Source organism: Gordionus sp. m RMFG-2023, chromosome 3, assembly GCF_954871325.1.
Source record: "Gordionus sp. m RMFG-2023 chromosome 3, tfGorSpeb1-WG-v2, whole genome shotgun sequence".
Classification (NCBI taxonomy): domain Eukaryota; kingdom Metazoa; phylum Nematomorpha; class Gordioida; order Chordodea; family Parachordodidae; genus Gordionus; species Gordionus sp. m RMFG-2023.
Genome location: NC_088777.1, coordinates 26,766,412 through 26,788,286, shown reverse-complemented (window position 1 = coordinate 26,788,286; position 21,875 = coordinate 26,766,412). Strand labels below are relative to the sequence as shown.

General features: G+C 28.7%; 1 long non-coding RNA gene across 1 annotated transcript; it reads left to right on the top strand.

Moving 5' to 3' along the window:
• Window positions 1-21,246: 21,246 nt before the first annotated feature.
• LOC135927677 (uncharacterized) lies at window positions 21,247-21,608 on the top strand. The gene is made up of 3 exons (XR_010572149.1): window positions 21,247-21,278; window positions 21,322-21,411; window positions 21,542-21,608. It is a non-coding gene; the product is annotated as an uncharacterized LOC135927677 (long non-coding RNA).
• Window positions 21,609-21,875: the final 267 nt, after the last annotated feature.

The window sequence follows — 21,875 nt, the reverse complement described above, 5'->3', positions numbered from 1 at the left end:
TATTTATATTAGAGTCGTTAAATATTATGGGTAAAAGATTCTACCATCATTGTGATGATAAGTATCTCTGTGAATGTTGTACTACAAGATAAGTGATTACAATTGCCGCAAGTAGTTTCATCTGTATTATTTCTTATTTTTGGAGTAACTTATTATGTATATAAACGTGATAATTAAGCGCCTATCCCTATAATGTTATACACACACACACACGGTATATTTTCAATTGCGGTCGTTTTCCGGGACATTCGCATTAAATATATTTTTAATTGTAAAATTAAAATCGTTTTTTTAATAATTTTATCTTGTTTACATTCTTTTATATTTAAAAAAGATCGTTGGTTTTTTTATAAATTAATATATTTTAATAAATCATGATGTTATTTTATTTTGAAAATAGTTACCGACTTTGTATTTATATAAACTAAATAAAAAATAATAGGCGGTTAATTAAGTCAATAAAAAATTTTTTTATTTTATATTTCTACCGCAATTTTTATATTTCTTCCGCATAATACCAAATTACTTCCTCATTTGGAAAATTTTGACCTGGCAACCTTGAATATAACACATAATATGTAAATAAATTATTACAATCAATTACTCTCCTTTACTACAATATCCAAAACACCAAATGTCAGAAACCTACTAATACCTGAAATTAGAGACTTGTTTGATCATAAATTCGTGAAAAGGTCGCAAGGTTTGTATATATTTCCCAATCCAAAACAGTTGAAGAATGCTAGATGCTGTTTAAGGGAGACATCCATGAAGTGAGCAAGGTTCTGATAAATAATAATTCTCTGAGAAGGAATGAATGGATATCAGGAGTACGCTCAAGGAACTATTTTGACAGGGAACTCTGGAAAATTATCCAAAGATCTTTAAGAAGTGACAGAAAAGCTTATGAGATAGATGTAGACAAGAGAAGCAATAGACTTTTTGATGCTTATAGTGAATTCAAGTATTTCTGCAAATCGAAAATTCCCCAATTTACATTGATCGAAATATCCGCTGCTTTAAAGAAACTAAAGAATCACAAAGCCCCTGGTCCGGATAATATCACAGGAGAACAACTGAAAGCAACATCGGATTTCAAACCAGGCTTTCTGCTTATAATCCTTACAAAATATTGTCTTCAGGAACGACCCCCAAGCAGGGTTGTCATGTCTCCCCCCCATCAGCGGGAGACTCCTGCAATTTTAGTTTACACGCAGACATCTCTCTCCCGCAAAACTACCGCAATTGGAAATCTCCCGCAAAAATCTACCTAAATTTTTTAATTTCTCCCGCAATTTTTTTAAAAAGTTTTAAATGTTTTTAATATATAAATAATAATTTTGAGAGACAATAATTGATTATTTTTATATTTTTAAAATAAATTTTAAATATTTATTCGAAAAACATGTTTAGTTTGTAAATTTCTTTCTATCCTGTTTTATTTTTATCCAATAATAATTCAATATCATATTCATCAGTACAGGGGAGTATATCAACATCGATTGCAATGCAAAAATATTCTCCAAAAATAATAAATAATACAGATGCAACTACAGTTGCGGAAATCGTATACATTTATCATGTAGTTCAACATTCACAGAGCTATATCATCACAATGTGGGTTGAATCTTTTCCCCATGATATTTAACAACTCCAATATAAGTGCAAACCTTACTTGTGGTAGAACAAAAATGAGCAAGGCTATCACAAGTGTTTTAGTACCTGAATCCTAGAAGTCAATTCTAGACGATTTGAAAGATGGGCATCCATATGCAATTCTGACAGATGCATCTAAGGGAAATATTAAAACATTTCCCTTGATCTTTCGCTATTTCAACATAAGAACATTTTAATAAAACTGTTAAATCGGATAGTGAAAAATTCAACGATGCAGCTAACCACATAATGTAAATATTTCAGGGTTATCAATGAATTGCATGTCAGCTTTCTGTGCTGATAATGTCTCTGTAAATTTTGGCAAAAACCAAAGTGTATTTACCGAATTGAGGCAGCAAAATAATGAATTAATATTCTTGCAAGAAGGCAATGAATGTACTATCTGTGGATGTCGAAATAATTATGATGAGATGTTTTAACTGTTATGTTCTATCTCCCGTCCCGTATAACTTATTTCTTTTCTTTACGTTTTTCTTTACTTGTTTCTTTTGTTCTCCCATCTTCCTTTTTTTTGTTATGAAATTGATATTATACCTTATTTTTATATTGCATTTGAAACTAGTTCTAACCAGTTTCAAGAATGATTGTATCGCGATTATATAACAACCTTTTTTTTTCTCTTTGTTTTAAAAATTATAAAGGTTGGAAAAATACCTTTTTCTTGATGATTAAATATTTTTTTTTGTGTGAAATTTGATTATTAATTATCTTGTTGTGCGTAGTTTTATTCTTTGGTAAATTGTGACATTTTAACAATAAAGTGAATTACTAAAATTACCCTGGAGGATGAGTCAGATGAAAACCGGTCCCAACGTCAACCTACCTGAAAATCCCGGTCCCTCAAATTCTGCCGATCCCTCTCCCTATCCCTCGGTAGAACAGCCCGCGGTCGTGGCCCCAAACTTTTCATTAACGAATTTAATTCTCAACTAAAAGAGTTAATGAATTAAAAGAGTTGATGGAGTGGTCTGACTTAGAATGGTGTGAGTTGTAGGTGCTTATCGTTAATACCTGCCATCGATAGAATTTTAAAATTTTACAAACCCTTAAAAAAGTACTTTTTAAATAAAGATTTTAAAAGCTGTCCTAAAATTTTGAAAATTTTTTTCAAGTATGAAATGGCAGAAGCATATTTGGGATTAGTTTCACATGTAGGAAATCTACTTCATGCAGTTAATATTCAGTTGCAATCAGAATATTCTTAATAAAGATTCACAAAATCATGCTACAGCTCTGTTCATCTCTACAGTTAAAAATTGATAATAAATTTTACGCTATTGCTAAAAATATTAAATGTTCAAATAATACTCTAATTAATACATTTTTAAATGAAGCAGATATTTTTTTTAAGACAATTTTAGAATATTTACGGTCAAAATTTGATTTTATTACAAATGTATAAATATTATGACCTTGGAACAGAAAACATCAATTGATGATTTTTGTAATTTAATAAATATATTAAAAATACCAAAAGACATAGATGTCTTGTTTGAGGAGATTGTAATTTTCTCTATTTTTTATGATTCGCCAGAATACTTAAAGTTAGATTGTCTAAAAGCAAAGGAGAAACGGGTAGAATTATAACAATAAATCCCCATGCTTGGAAATAAATTGCGAATATGTCTTCTTTACCTTATTCTAATGCCTCATCCGAGCATTTTTAGCCTGATGAGGACTGCCTAGAAAAAGGATTACTTTAACAACATTAGAGGCCGAGCTATTGGTTAAACAAATTTATAATATAGAAATTTTATAAATATCTTAATAAAGACGATAAACGTTTAGTTCCATTATTTAAATCTCAATTAATATATAATTAACATTATATTTAATTTTCCATATTTTTTAATTTATACATTCGCATAAAATAATATATTTAATACATTGTAAATCAAAAATAGAGAGCATTACAATATCCTCAAACAAGACAACAATGTCTATCGGTATTTTTAAAATATTTGAACATTTTAATATGTTTTAGCAATGGCACCATAAAATTTATTGTCAATTTTTAACTGTAAAGATTAACACATCTGCAGCATAATTTTGTGAATCTTTGTTAAGATTCTTCTGATTGCAACTGCACATTAACAGTATGTAGTAGATTTCCTACATGTGAAATCATTCCTAAATATACCTCTGCCATACATTACTGTTAGGGCAGCTTTTATATTTAAGAAATATTTAAAGGTTTATAAAATTTTAAAATTCTATCTATGGCGGGTATAAGGAACATATCGCAACCAACATTGTGCTGACTCAATTCTGTAAATGCACTCTGGTTTTTTCCAAATTCACTGAGGCATTATCAGATCAGAAAGTTGACATGTAATTTATTGATAATTCTGAATCTGCTATATTTACCATTATATAGTTAGCTATATCTTTGAATTTTTCACTATTTGAGGGGAAAAAATTTAATAGTTTTCTTGAAACGTCCTTGATTTTGTTGAAATAGCGAAGGATCAAAAGAAATATTTTAATATTTCCTTTATTAGGTGCATCTGTTAGAATTGCATATGTATGCCCATTTTTTCAAATCGTCAAGAATTGATATTTTTTCTGGTTTTGATATTTGTGGAAGGATATTATATTACTATTGAAATTATTCTGGATAGTATTATTATAAAGTTATTGAGAATAATCTACTAAATTTATAATTATGGCAATATAATATTTATAATTAAAGCAATATAATATTTATAATTAAAGCAATTTAAATAATCGCTTTTTATTTGTAAATATATTTCTATAAAAGTATAATAAATTGAAAAATAAATCTATAAAAGTTATGTCGAAATGTGTTATTTTAATTAAAATTAGTTTTGATAATGGCTCAATTTATCAATATATTAGCCAGATGCAAGCCAAAATTTTGCTCATGGATGATACAAAGGTTTAGACATTATTCGTGAAATCTCTAGGCTTGAGCAATAATTTTTGGCTAAAATATTGAGTTAGCTGTTTATAAAAATCGGCTCAAATTGAGCCGTTTTACAACACTAATTAAAATGATCAATAATTCTAGGACTTTTATATTATAAGAAAAACAAATATGAATTTTAAAATATACCCGGCCGAAGGCCGGACAAAAGAGCTGAAGGCCCGTGGGGGGGTCTGGGGGCGAAGTCCCTATGTATGGACCACCTCTAAGGAAAATTCCTAGCTACGCCACTGATTACAGTTTTTTAATAAATTTTACTAATAAATGCTTTTGATAATAAATACAATTTGCATTCAATTCCTTAACGCCATCTATTTATTTAAAAATTTTATTAAAAATTATACATCTTATTATTCATCCCACAATGGATGCAATAAATTAGAAATCTTTTCTTCTCCTTTTTTACGTGTTTTCAGGAAAGCTATTTTTTCTTCTTCTTTGAAACAGTTTTGATTTAGTACGAGTATATTTTTGATATTATAACAAACTACTATTATTTTAAGATATAAGGATATAATATGCCAACTAAAGGTGTGACAATAATATATAAAATCTTAATTGCTTTCATCATATCACTCTGGTTCTCATTTTAAAGTTACAAAATGTTTCATTTGTAATATGTAATCCTTGCCATGTAAATAACTTAAGGAGTTTTTAGCAATTCGATTTTAGTCATGGCATTTACATAATTTCTTCTAATTATTTTTAATATGAGTTAACATCGTGGGTGTCATGGCTATGACTACAAATAAACCAGCATCTATTATTTGTGTGGCTATGTAATTTAAAATTATTACTATAGCTTGTTGAGAGCCTATTTTAGATAAGCAATAATGATCAACTGTGTAGTCGTTTATATATTATTAAAAATGAAAGATAATCTTTTAGAAATATACTATCTCACAATAATTTTCTCGATCACTTATCTAGATTCCATCATGTCATCTAAGCGTAAGCACTAAACACCATGTTTTATGATTTGGATTGGTCGTTTATATTCTCTTCTTCAAGAATTGTTAATTTGGTTAAGCCTTTGAATTTTTCCTTATTGGCCCATTCTATAAAATATTGTGTAAAATGATAACAGAGAGTTATATTAGTTCCATGACCTTTTGTCAATTTAATTTACTAAGAATTATATTATATTATGTGGTTTTTAAAAACCATTATCAATTGAGGCATATGTATGAATTAATTAACCTTTTTTATCACTTGTAATTTTTTAGACGCAAAATTTTTTTATATCTGCGAAAATATTTTATTTTGATATAAATAGATTTTGTATTTAAAAATATTACATTTAGAAATGTCTTGTATTGTTTTAATTATTTATATGCTTGTATATTTTATATGGATATAAATGACAAAATATGAAATTCAGAATAATTGTTCCAAGTTAGTAAATCTTTAAAATGTATTATATATAAATATAAAACCCAGCAGAAGGCTTGACAAAAGCGGGCCGTAAGCCCGCAAATTAGGAGGGTATGGGGGCTAGTTGAGCCCCTGAGATTGTAAAGACTAGCGACGCCCCTGAGTTGGAGAAGCATTCTATAATTGTCATCAAGTTAAATTATAAATATATAAGTATAACTTTATTAAATCACCTATCAAAATATATGTTCACTCTCCCAGAAATACTAAATGAATGTATTTATATTCATGTTCATTCTCAATAAATATTTATTTCCTGAAACCATTCTGACGACTAAATTTGATAAGTTAAGAAGTATTTCACTACAAATTTTTGAACAAATAAAACCATTTTTTAGTCGATTAGACTTTATAAAGTTACTATGCAACAACAATGATTGGAGAGTTTGCCATTAGAATCAAGGTAACTGTAAAAGCGTGTTGATTTACGCCGACAAAGTTGACATCCGTTTAAGAGATAAATTAGTTGCGGGTATAGACCTGTCAGGCCTCAAAATTGATCTTATGGCTAAATATACGTTAGCATTCAAGGTGAACAAAAACCCATTGGCTTTCTAGTTTGTGCTAAAAATGGCTACCACAACGGAAAGAACTCAAAACGAATAGTCAATTAAGAAAGACCTTGTGAATAGTGTAAACATGCCGCAATATAATAAAAATAAAATACATAACGATTAGGCCGACCCCTTTTAAAATTGTTAAAAATTTCTGGAATTATTTAGATAGTTAAGAAAATGAGAAAGCCATGTATTTTAGCCCTGGTTCCCGAGATATAGGGGCTCAAAGGTGCAAAAAAGAGCCACTTTGGAATCTGTAAAATTTTTAAAATCCTTATAACTCAAAAATTATTTATAGTAAAATAATATATCATGTATCAAATTGTAGGTAAAAATAATCTCTAAAGAGCTATTAAAAAACAATAAAAATTAGCGCCAATTTGAGCCGTTAACTTCCGATTTACCTATTTTGCTTCACCTGTGTTTTTAAGAAAAAAGGAAATTTGTTTTTGAAATTTTTTTATTGCTTTTTATTTAGACAGCTTTGCTAAATATATATACGATATCAAAACCTTGGCGACGCTATCGACTCCAAAAATGATGAAAAAAATAGATGGCGCTTTATGAAATTACGGATTATGGTTAAAATTTTGCTGCTAACTTATCAATAACCGTATATTTTCACTTTTTATACTAAAAAATTTTGAATTTCTATTAAATATACTCAATAAACTGAGGAGCAGAGTGGGCAAATGCCCATTAGACTTTTAATAATGTAACAAATTTTCAATAATAAATATCTTTCATATAATTTTTTTTAATTTTTAAGGTATCTAGAATTTCATCGAATTTTTCATCATTTGATGAAGATAATGGTATAATTTTAGTCGTTAAAACTTTTTTTACTCTAGATATTTTTTTCTTCGAATATTTCTTTTCACATAAGCGTTTTCTTTTAATGAGAGATTCCCCATTTGATTGTAGGGATATATTAATGTTATCAATATTCATTAGCCTCTTTATTAATTATATGACGGGGAGAATCAATATCTACATTGTCATTTGAAGTATAAGGAATATTTGTTAATTTTTGTCGGCATGAAGAGCATATTAACATATCTAAATTGAATGGTAAATTTTTTTGGGCCATTCAGGTTAGAATCTTTCTTAGAATATAGCGATAATAAGCATGTCTCTATATATTAAATGGGTTGAAACATATTTGGTACGTCCATCTGTGATATAGAATAAAATTTTAATTGATCTGCACCTAGAATATAATTTTGCACTCTCCAAATCCAGAATGTTATTGGTAGACAGACGATAAAATAATAGGCTGCAGACGAGTTGAATTATATTAAATTAATCGAACGGACAAGTTAAAAATATTACGCAGAAAGAGAGATCGTTTTAAACAGTTTATTTTGTAAAATATAATCGATAATATGCCTAATAAAATATTCCTTTTTACTGCAGCTGATATACATTATCGAGCTAATAAGTCATTCGTTATAGTTGCGATCTAAAAAATGTAAAACTGTTTAGGGGGGGGGCAGAACTGGAAAATTTTATCACATTTCTTATAAACGTATCAATATTTTCATTTTCCTTATGAATAATATTTTTCAATTTTTTCTTCAATTTTTGGTAAAAATGTATATTTCGGAAAAGTCGATAGCGTCGCCAAGGTTTTGACATCGTACATATATTTAACAAAGGTGTCTAAATAAAAAGCAATAAAAAAATTTCGAAAACAAACTTCCTTTTTTGCTTAAAAACACAGGTAAAGCTAAATAGGTAAACCAAGTTAACGGCTCAAATTGGCGCCAATTTTTATTGTTTTTTGATAACCCTTTAGAGATTTTTTTTTACCTACAATATGATATATTATACATTTTTTACTTTAAATAGTTTTTGAGATATAAGCATTTTAAAAATTTTACAGATTCCAAAGTGGCTCTTTTTTTGCACTTTTGAACCCCTATATCTCGGGAACCAGGTGTGCTAGCCAGCTAAAATAAACGGCTTTCTCATTTATATACTTATCTAAATAATTCCAGATATTTTTAACAATTTTAAAAGGGGTCGGTCGAAAGTGTGCTTTTTTTGATCGATTTGACATGGAATGGCCCGGCCCATAAGTGTTAAGAGAGATAATATTAATTATAAGAAGCCTAATAGTAAATTTTACCATAATGAATGTATGAATTGTAACGGCTGGCATGAAAAGTATCTATGCCCAGTTAAAGACAAAACAAAACGTGTTTTAAGTGCCAAAGAACCAGACATTTCGCAGCGTGCTGCCATAGTAAGCCGGTATATTAGAATTTAAAATCAGTGAAACAACACTTTCTCTCAAGTGATTCAATAAATAATCTTTGAACAGGTGTATTAAATGAAATGGAAAGATTATGGCCAAAATAATATATTTAATAACTTTCGACTATGATACTGGAGCACAAGCTTCTATTATAGGATTTAAAAGTTTGGAAGAAAATTGGCAAACCGCCAACTTTCCCCATAAACCCATTATCAGCCTATGGAGATATGGATTTAATGGGCGAGGTCACGGTCCGTGAACAAAAGGAGAATAAATTTGTAAATTATCAGTTATTATAATAAAGTTGAATTATCTATCCTGTTTGTATTGCCATGGATTTTAGCATTTGGGTTTAAGTTACCAATACAGGCAGGCATACTACAGGTGATCAAAACGAATGGGATTGCCGTGGGCCATTCTAAACCTATGTTATAAAGTCGCTATCTATCCAAAAAATCCCCGTGAGCCGTAATACAATCGGTACCCCGGCGGGCCGCGATATGTCACTTTCGGAGGACTCAATAGGGCCGTTATTAGCTAAACAGTTCAAAGCCGATTTTGACTATAAGCCTGGGTTGATACGTAATATTGCCGTGCGACTCCAATTAAAGGATACGGCTGTTCCAACATAGTTTCCAGCTCGTTGAGTGCCTTTTCCGCTAAGCAGATTGATTGAACTAGAACTAGATCGCCTTGTTGCTGCGGATATTTTGGAGCCAATCAATTCCTCTACAACTAGAGTGCCATGAGCAACCCCAACCGTAAATGTTAGGTTGAACAATAGCTAAATTCGTATTAGCTCAGATTTCAAGGTTAGTTCAAATCCACATCTATAATATAATCATCACGTTATTCCTTCGTTGAATGACATACTGGTAAGGATTCCGAGGGCAAACCGATATACAGTGATAGATTTAAAGAATGTGTACTTACAAATGACCGTGGAGCCATAGACCCAAAAATATTTGGTCATCTCGTCGCATAAGAAATATTTTTAACGAAGGATGCATTTTGGGCTTTCTTGCGCTAAAACTATTTTGAAGTGTATCTAGACGATGTAATTATCCCCGGTAAAATGATGCCGAATATGACTAATCTAAAAATAGTACTCGATAGGCTGCAGGAAACAGGTCTCAAAGCCAAATTAGTGCAATTTCTACGGAATTCTGTCATTTTTAGGTGTACAATGGGATACATCTAAGCTAAGAAAAAGTAAAAGAAAATCCAGGCGCCTAAACCCAAGAATGTTAATCAATCATGTTTATTTCTTGGTCTTGTCATATATCATGAACAGTACATTCCTAATTTTCATAAAAGTAGAAGTCACCGATTGACTAGCGTAAAAGTACTATGATGTTGGCAATAGTGGCACAGGAGGAGGTTTTCAAGATAATTAAGATACTGTTATTAGTTGAAGAAATGATAACACCGTACAATGCTCAATTACCGATATACTTCAGATACAGGGCTTGGAGCATGCTTACTTCATCAAGTTTCACAAAACCTGAAAACTCCATCGCATTTCCTTCTCGGACATTGTTGCAGTAAGGGTTTAACATTTACTCAGAATTCAAAAATCTTCACAGATCATGGCTCTTTTAAAGATCAAAAAATGCGAAAATTTTTCGATAAAAAATGTTTTGACCATCCTCTTTGAGCAAAATAAAAAATGTTTTTTGTAAAAAAAATCTTTTATGAATTTGATAAAATATTTTGGATTTATAATATAATAAAATCTTTTGTGATGAAATCTTTATTAATGATATAAAACATTTTTGATCTTAAAATATTTTGTGCAAATTTTTGTGATTTCTTTATAAATAAAATTTTTGGGATAAATTTTTTATTTTATTTTTTGATCCTAAAAAAATATTTTTTTGAGTGAGAATTGGTATATAAATAATAATTATTATTTTAAAAATGTTTTGTTATAATTTTAATTGTTTTATATTATTATTATTATATTTATTTTATAAACTAATTATTATTTTATAATAAATCATTTATACAATTTTTACATAACGGAATTTAAGAAAAATATATAATTTAACAATTCTAGAAATTTTAAGAAATTTAACAACCAGCGACTTCATAATACAAAGTATAATAATGGGAATATAATTAGTGCAAATGATAATACGAGGAAGAAGGGGGGGGGGGTAATTTTAAATGATTTAGGGAAGAAGAAGAAAATATAGATTAATCGGGCTCCCCGGGGAATGAACCTATGAAGCATGTGAAATTAGATTTTATAATCTGAATTCCTATGCGTTGACATAAGTAGACGCCTTCTTTTGGGTCTCCTGATTTTGTTCTTAAGGTTCTGCCAATCTTTTTAATTAGGCTAAGAGCCTGACTTCCAAGAGATGTTAAAGTTGTCGTGACAACTGGTACGAATTTATACTCATCTGGAATATCCACATATTTATTTGTTTTAAAATCTTCGGTGTATTTTAAAATGTATTTATTGATGTTGGAGGGTGAGAGGGGGTCAACGCAGGAGAAATCCCACGCTAGAAATCGGCCATTCTCCCAGGGAATTTGTGTAATTCCATCGGGTTGTCTCCCATCCGTAAAGAGACCTGAGGGTTCTAAAGTGGCAGGAAAGCCTTCTGACTGTAAGGCTCGTTTTATGAGAGCATTACACCTGTTATGCCGGATTGAGCGTCCGCTGCTAAAAATGCATTGGAGGCATGACGACCAGTTTGACTAACTGGCCTTTTGCACTTGGCGCACTTATATGAAACTGAGGTTGTTACATTTAATCGAATGGCTACAGCAAAACTGAATTCTTGATTTGAAAGTTCGAGATCAAGATTTTTAGAGGGGATGGCATCCAAGTATTCATGTCCTGAACCTTGGTTGAGGGAAGCTAATAGGGCATGATCTTCAGATTGCAGTGTCGAAAAGAGGTAATCAACGGACCTTGCAATCATCGGATTATCCCAATCCTTTTGTTTATGGGAGGCTGGTGGTTGACATTCATCTCCAACTGAGGCTTTCCAAATGACATAAGCTTCGTCAAGCAGTGCATCTGGCAAGGTCAGGTGATCAGTTATTATTTTGGAGCTTGCCAATCTATAATGTAATCTATAAAAGTGATATAATAATCATCTTAGAACCTTTAAAAATAATTTTAGTTAAAATAGGCTAGTTGAGCATGTTTAAATAGTTTCAGTGATTGTAAAGCATATATGTGGTAATTGTCATAATACTTATTTCACATATAATTTAATTAAAAATAGGGAAAAATGATTATTTCAAACATTTTTTGGCATAATTAAAATGTATTAATATTTAATAAAAACTGCTGAATTAAGGGTTTGACTAAACTGCAAATGCCTATGTAAACTGCAAATGCTTAGGTAAAAAATTTTGAATATATTCAATAAAAAAGGAATATACATAATACTCTTATCTCATAAAAAATAGTTTTTATTAAATCCGCAAGTTGGCGTATGATTATTATATAAAAAATTTTAAATTATTTTTTGTTTTAATATATAAAATCATATTATATTATTATTTTTCACTGAACTGAAATCAGAGTTGTTAAAGTAGCGAGCTACTTGTAGCGAGCTATCTTTTTAGCTATAGCTAATAGCGCGCTACTTTTTTTGTAATTATTTAATTTTAGTGCGCTCCTTTTTATGAAAGTATCTATATAATGAATGTAACTATAAATATTAAATCTTAAATATAATATCATTAATAATTTTTATGATTTATTATTTAATTTAGAAATTGAAATGTATTTTCAATTCGTAATTTATATTTTCAATTTGTATTATAAACCTAAATCACGTGTAAATAATTTAAATTGTCATCGCCTATGGATATCCAAATCGCTGAAAGTGAGTCAGACGATGATATTAATGATATGGCAAGATAATATATTTATGTCTTCTCTGGTCAGATTTTATCGGAAAAATTATCGTCTGCGAAAACTATGAGATTTATATTTAATATATGAAACTATTAATGATTAAATGCAATGATACACCATACGAATTTTCGCAGAATAACTAATTAAATTTTTTATAATCATTTATTTATTTCTAGATTTACCATCAAATACACTTGATTTGTTACAATTATTTAATCAATATGGATTCACATAATAATTTTAAAACCTATAAATAATGATCACCATAAAAAATTCACTAATCTATTGAAACAAATTCTCTAAAAAGATAAGCACACTATTTATTAAATATATATTTTCTTGTTTCTCTATTCTTACCAATAATCTATGTAAATTACTGTCAATTAGTGAATCTGGCTTATCCACAAGAGGTACCGCTAGTCCTCTTAAATTAAATGGGCCCTGACAGTAGGGTAAATTACTGTCAAGTAATGGATCCTAGCTTATCCAGAAGACGTACCGTCAGTCCTCTTATTTAAACGGACTCTGACAGTAGTGTAAATTACTGCCAAGTGGTACAAATTCACTGCACCGGAGACTCTCTCTATAGGACAGTGGAGTGCCCACTTAGGATGTCTCCCTAGTGTATGATACGATACGATATTAATGAAATGGAAAGGAAGAAAATGTTCTTAATAGCAATAATACAAATTTCTTATTTCCTAAATTAAAAATTTTTTTTAAATTGATATAAAAACCAAAACTGACTTTAAATTTATTTGTTTATAATGTAAAAAAAAATTTCAACACCTCAATCCAGTAGCAATAACTTCAAGAAACACCTAAAGGTTGTCATTTTTAAATTCTAATAGTATTTATTTTATAAGAATATTCATGCCAATAGTTATAAGGAGATAGGAAAACATCTAAATAATTTTGGTATAGGCAACTCTACATCCAAAGACTAATTCAATTCAAAATAATGCAATGGCCAATATTTCTCAGAAACTAGCTGATAAAGTTCTTTGAACAATGACCTAGGTTGATAATCCATCATTTACCATCATGATTAAAACTCTTAACCCTGTTACAACAATTTTATGTAGCCAGACACTTATGAATAAGATAGCAGATAACTTAAAGTTATGAAAGATGCTCTAATAGTAGAGTTATCAGAAATATCATGGCACATAAAAGAAGGTAAAAACTTATTTATATTTATAAATTGATCTGATTAAATGTTTTTAGAGCTTATTTGGGAATCAGCCATTAGCTAGACCCTAAGACTTTAAAAAGAAGATCTGTAGTAGCATTAGCCCTCAAAAGGATAATGGGATGCCAGACATACAATAAGTTGAATGGTCTCATACCAAACAAAGATGGCCTAGTTATGTTAAATATATATTTATATATATAATTATTTTATTTATACTAGGTGTTGAATAGCATAAATTGTTGTTTGTTTTATTCATTCGTGTTCGATATTAACATATTAAATATTTAACTCAATACAAACATTTTTATCCAATGCAACTTTCATAAAATTTAGCCATTTATTTCTATTGTAATTTAATAACAATGTTTTAAATTTAATTTTTATATTCCATTTACTTCTATTGTAATTAAATAACAATATCTTAAATTTAAATTTATATTTAGAATAAAAATAGAAATCATATCGGGTAAAATTTAAAATAGATATGCTTGAAAATTTTTTAATTTTAAATATGGACCAGACATTCGCCTGAAATTTTTTTCTCAAACCTGGCCAACCCATAATAATTTTGTAATTTTTTCCCAAGCCTGGAGATAGGTAAATCTCTGAAAACCATATTGTTGGGAAAATTTTGACAAGCCCGCCAAAGACCATAATAATTTTGTTAGTTGAGAACTGAAATAAAATATATAAAAGTCATAATTCATTTAAAAATAAAATCAGAATATGAAAGTTGCATGGGCTTGGTTTTTTAATCAGGCATGGCGATTTCTGCAAAAAAAATTTTCAGGCTAATGTCTAGCCCATATTTAAAATTAAAAAATTTTCAAGCTTTTCTATTTTATATTTTATACAATATGATTTCTATCACAAATCTAAATTTTATTCTAAATATAAAATTAAATTTAAGACATTTTTATTAAATTACAATAAAAATAAATGGCAAAATTTTATGAAAGTTGCCTGGGACTTGGTTTTTGATCAGGCCTGGCTATGTCTGCAAAAAAAATTTTCAGATAAATGTATAACCCATATTTAAAATTCAAAAATCTTAAAGCATCTCTATTTTAAATTTTATCCAGTATGATTTCCATCACAAATTTAAATTTTGATATTTCTAATACATGCTCACGGTATACATTGCAACAATTTTACCTCTTTCTCTCATAAATTTTAATATTTATATAAAATTTATTAATAAAGTATATTTAGTACCATACACACAAACTAAATAATTACCCTTCAACCCCGTCAGCTAGTATGGTAATAAACCGCAGAATTTTAAAAATATCAGCTATTAATTAATATATATAATTAATATTTTAAATTATATTATATTCAAGTTGGTGTATGCTTAAAACATACACCTTTGAAACGGAGGTTGTGGTTCGACTCTCGTAGAGAGAGCAAAAAAATAACATTACACGATATAGTCTCCTTAAATTTTAAATACATTAGGAAGATACGAAAACGATCATGTTTTGATTATGGAGATTATATATATATTAGATATAAAAAAAATAAAACGTGACCAATTATTTATTTTATTTCAATTATTCAATATTTGATAAATTTATTCTGCTTTAATTATTCTTAATCAAATTCAATATTCGTTAAATTAATTCATTTCAATTACTCGACGATTCTTATTCTATTCCGACGTTATTCAATAATTCCTACATTCTAAAATCATTCATATACTGGAAATCTTCGCATGTATTTAATAACAAACAATGATAATAATTAACAGAAGGATGACAAAGTTAATGTCAAACGAAATGAACAACAAAACCGTTATGCAAAGATTGAAACAGCTAACGCACAAGATCAAAAACTTAGAACTATTTCTTTTTGCCTAAGGATATCCTAGGCGGGGTTCCTTTGGAGGGTGGAATGTTTCCATTGACTAAATTGAATTCGAAAAAGTATATATAGAGATGTAATTTTTTAGATACATAGTTGCATTGCATTCAAAATGAATTAAATAAAAAATAAATTTTGAAATCTAAATCAAATGAGTATTTTTGATAATCTTTCTTATACTAAAAATATTTATATAAAATTATATACTACCTTGCCCTCAAGTGCTAGTGTTGAGAGATTATCTAGTAAGGCCAAGCTTATACTTTCTGATCGTCGCTCTAGAATTATGGATTGTCATAATTGGTATTTGTTTTAAAAATTATTATTGTATTGGTTTATATTTTAATTATTTGTAGAGTCATAACGCGTAATAATTTTATTTAACCTTAGCGCATTGATTTGTACGACTCACAATGAGTCATGTTATTCATTTTTGTAAGTTTATTTTTTATTTTCCGTATTTTCATCTATAAAATAGCTGTTTGTGGCAAATTAAATTAATTATTTTGTTTTTTGTGAGAAATTCAATAAAAATTATTATATACTCGGAGCTTTGCTTTCTATTCTGCCCGGACCTTTTATGGGATGATAATATTGAAATGATTTTATTATTATAATGCAACAAAATAAATAAAAAATGAATATTACCATAAATAGTTATTTTTATTAAATTAATTTTTTTTATAATCAAAATTAACTATATTTAAATATTTATAAATGTTGATTTTTATGTATTATTTACTATACAATTACATTATAAGCAAAAAATAAAACAAATTTATTTCTAAATTTTTTTTTATAAAAGTAGCTTAAAAAGTAGACAAAGCTACTTTTAAAGAATAGTAGCTAATAGCACTCTACATTTTTTGATGAATAGCTATAGCGGTATCGCGCTACTGCTGCTGAAAATGCTTAAATAAACTTAAATGTTTAGGTAAAATTTTTTGATATATACTCTATTAATTGAAATGAGATTCATTTTCTTATGATATAAATAACTTAAATAAATTAAATTATTAGATAAATTAATTTTATTTAATTTATTTTAAAATTTTACATTCATATCAAACTAAAAAATCAGGCTTATATAACAATTTTCATATTAATATATAAAAAAATCAATCTACACAATTTATATAAAAAAAAATCAATTTATATAAACATAAAAAAAACAATTTAAAGGTTAGTATTAATCGGTCATATCAACATTCCACCCTTTAAAAAAATGATCTCCACTCAGGTTTTTCTTGCATGTGAATCTAATCGTGCAGTCAACGTTTCTTGATAGTTTTATTGTTATCATTAGTATATTTCATTAACTTTTGCTATTGAAAGTTTATTTAAAAGAAAAATATTTTATTATATTATATATTTTTAGTCTTTATTTCATTAAAAAATTATCGAATTTTTTGGGCAAAATTATATTCCTGCTAGGTCTTTGACTAACAAGACCCTGTTCTTGTAATCCTAAATTTGGATCATCATTTCTTCTAAAACTTACAGTAAAAGGTATTGCATTTGTTTTCACATGTGTCGTTTCATCAAGAGGTGCGCTACTCGTAGACCTTTTTTTTAATTTGGTCTAAATGTTTTCTAATAATTTTGTCTCCTGTTTCAACTTCAAATGTTAATTTCCCATTTTTAAATTTTATCGTGCCTTTGTCCCACATATTACCCTTGAAGGTTTTTTTACCATACTTTGTCACCATGTTTATTTGACGATAAATTGCGATCAAATTCGTTCACTTTATCTTCTTGCGGTTTGATTAAATCCCATGTGTTTCTTATGGTTCTCTTGAACATCATTCGCTTGGTATCTTGTTGGTTGTCGCGTTTGGTGTGTTTCGATAATTAAATAAAAACTTTTCTAAAGCTATATCTAAGTCTATTTTATTATTACTTTCCATATTCCTTTTCACGCATATTTTATTGATCTTATCATTCGCTCACACTGACCATTGGACTGTTGGTGGTGAGGCGCGGTGAAAATGTGATCAATTCCATGATCACTACAAAATTATTTGAACAAGCTACTTGTAAGATTCGTACCATTATCGCTGACTATCATATCGGGTATACCAAACAAACTGATTATTTTTAATAATTCTTTAATTGTAGACTCAGTAGTTATATCTCTCATTCTTCTAATGATAGGGAATTTGCTAAATGCGTAAACACATACCAAGAAATTGCTACCTTCAAACTGTGCAAAGTCGATGTGCACGCGTTCGAACACTTTTACAGCTGTTTCCCATGGATTTTGTACAATGAGGATTGTTCGCATATTTATTACACGTATCACAGCTTCTCATCTCCTGATCTATTTCAGCGTTTAGACCTGGCCACCACAAGTAATCTCTCGCCAACAATTTTGTTTTCCACCAAGATGCCCTTTGTGTAATTCCTGTAATATCTCAATGATTATATTCTCTTTAAAAAGACAATCTTTAATTAAGCTCAGTTCCATTCCATATTTTTATATATTTTATTCTTTATCTGTTCATGATTCTTTATATTGTTAATTACCTCCATTAATTCGATATCAATACTAGTTTCTTGAACTATTCTTTTAAAATTTATTGGTAAATCCCAAAATTTGTCATCAATTTTTTTATCATCTATCTCTTGTATCATTTCTTTTGTGTTCATTTGGGGTAATCTTGACAAACAATCCGGTACTATATTTCGTTTCCCGGGTCTATGAATTATCGTAAAGTCATAAGCTCTCATAGCCAAACTCCATTTTTGAAGTCGCATTGATATGGATGAATTATCCTTAAGTCCCTTCGTAAATATATAAACGAGTGACTTGTGATCTGTGATTATTGTAAATCTCGTACCAATTAAATATTCTTTTGAAACTTTTTTACCGCGTATATAACAGATAAAGCTTCCCTCTCTATATTAGTGTAATTAAACTCTGATTTTAATAAAGCTCTTGATGCGAAAGCAATGGGTTTCTCTTTACCAACACCTTCAATATGAAATAAGACTGCGCCTAGACCTTTCTTTGAAGCATCAGTTGCAATGCCTATTGGTAGATCCGGATTATAAAAATTTAACGTAGGCGGAGTACTTATCAGATTTTTTAGGTCGTCGAAGCTTTCTTGATGTGTATTATCCCATAACCATTTGTCTTTATTAACCATTTTGTATAAAGGATCAGCTATGTCCGCAAAATTACATAAAAATTTTCGATAATAGCTCGCCATCCCCAAAAATGTTGTCAATTCATCTTTTGTCTTCGGTTCCGGTGTAACGTCCCAGAATCACTCATGTATTTAAATCACTCTTTATGGCCTATTTTAATGAGTAAATTTAATACTTATTCTTCTATTATAATGTATTTACATATCTGAGTAAGTTTTTACCAGTGTATTTGCAATAATGATATATTTTTAAAAAATGTTTTATAATTTAATTTCAATTTTTTCTAACTTGTCAATCAAAAAACATAAATTTTCTATAAAATTATTATTTTTGACCCTTTTCCTCTTAGCAATGACAGTTGATAATGAAGAAAGTAAATTAAATATTTAATATTTATATAACTTTTTTAGATTATGAAGAAATTAATAACTTCATAATGTACCATAAGTATCCCACCCGTTTAGCAAAGAACAATGGGGAAAAGAGGAATTTAAGGGTGAAAGCATCTAGGTTTACTATGCGCAAAGAAAAATTATATCACCATAAAAATAATGGGGAAGTTATTATTAACATAATTAGGAGAAAAGAAATTATTAAATCACATCACAGTGGTTGTGATGATAATATTGAAGCAGTCTCTCTTGCTGGCCATTTTGGCATTAACAAGACTTATAAAAAATTGGCTGATAGGTAAAATGTATTTATTGTCATAATTAATATTATATTTTAGCTTCTGGTGGCCAATATGAAAAATGATGTAGTCACATTTATTAATTCCTGTGACACTTGTCAAAGATGTAATACAAGATTTGATAAAACTACAAATGAGTTACAATCAATTCCTGTTAGAGCAAAGGTAGTAAAATTTATTATATAAAAATCATTGATTTGTTAAATTTTTTATAGTTTTAGTCATTTTAACTGTATATAATGTTTTTTTATATATTTTTTACTTATAGTTTTTTTAATGGTAGGACAATATTATATATATGTGACACTTATTTTTATATATTATGTTATTTTCACATATTGAACCATTTAAATTTTAAGTTAGTTTATTATATCTTCTTTCCTTATTAGAAGAACCATATAAAGTGGTAGGTAAGCAAATTTATTAAATTATCCATTGATCTTTTTACATGAAATATATGATATATCCATTTTAGTTTATATAGTAAAGCCTCTACAATTTCAGGTTATAATTTATATGAATTTTCTTACTTGGCCCATCTCTAACCTTTTAACCACACTAAAATTAATTAACAAGATTAACTCTTTTTAATATAATAAAAAAATTTTTATAACAGGTATGGTCACAAATAGGAGTAGATTTGTGTACTTTTCCAGAAAGTGAGGATGGGTATAAATATATTGCAGTAGCTGTTGATTACTTCAGCAAATATGTTGTAGCCATGCCTTTAAAAGATAAAACTGCTAAATCAGTATCGAGATTCCTTTATTCATTACTATGCAATATGGCAGGGCAAAAGTATGATTTATTTGATAATAAAATATTAATTTTAGTTTTAAGATTCAAATTAATGATCAAGGACGGGAGTTTGTGAATGAAGTTAGCACTAATTATCACAAACTCGTGGGGACCATGCAGAGGGTGACAAGTGCTTATCACCCTCAAGCAAATGGCATGGTTGAAAGGGTGAATAGAACTATCCAAAATGAACTTCTAAAGTGTATTAAAGATGATCAATTGACTTGGACAGATGCCCTGCCTGGCATATTATTTGCCTATAACACATCTGATCATGAATCTTCGAAATTCACGCCCTTTGAGCTGATGTATGGTAGAAAAACAATACAAGCTTGTGGGGTATAATAAACTAATTATAAATCATATACTATATATTTTATACTTAATTATATTTAAGGATGATGAAGATTATGATATAGATCCAGATAATGTTGAGGAGATAGATAAGGAAAAACATTTTCAAAGTGTTGTTTGCAAGATGCAAGACATACATAATATTGCCATAGGCAATATTAATTTAGCCCAGCTTAAGCAGCAGAGGGATTACAGAACCCGCAATACTGGGAAAAATACTCCCTATAAAATCAATGATAAGGCGCTTATCTAGAACAGCCGTCGAGCTGATAGGAAGGGTGGGAAAATGACACGGCCTTGGCTGGGTCCTTTTACAATAGTTGGGATTGACAAAAGTATAAATTATGATTTTTAACAACAAAATATTTATAATATTTAGGCAATGTAGAGCTAATGAGTGCCTGTGGGAGACAGATAAAAACCCGAGCAAATATTTGTAACATAAAACATTATGTTACAAGAAAAGGTATGGTTTATAAATAAATTAATTTTATATTTATATATGTTAGCGGCAATGTGAAAATTCCGGCAATGTGTTATTTTTTCAACGCTAACATATATTTATCAAGATGACACAATTAAAGCAGGACAGAAAAAAGGTTAAAACTTTTAAAAATTTATTAAATAACTTTTAAACAGTTCCCAGGTTACCAAGTAAAAAGTTTTATTCTTCTACCATTAAAAATGTATACAGTTGACTTAATTATTAAATAATATTCCTTTTTTTAGATGATGAAGAAAATTTTCAAGAACCATCAATTAAAAATGTAAAGCTTAATTCGGAAGAAAATCATATGAAGGGTAATATTTTAATATTTAATATTAAATCTTTTTTAAAATGTCTAGTTTTAAAATTACTAAATACGATAGTTGGAGAGGATTATAATTGTCAAAACAAAAAAGGTATAATAAAAAAATATTTAATATACATATATGATGGAGTTAAAACAATCAGTGAAGCATTGAAAATGCTAAAGCCTGATGTTGATAAAATTGATTTTTTAATATAATAGTTGCCCCGCCTCACAATTTGAAGATTGTAGATTGCGAAGTGGGCATGCAA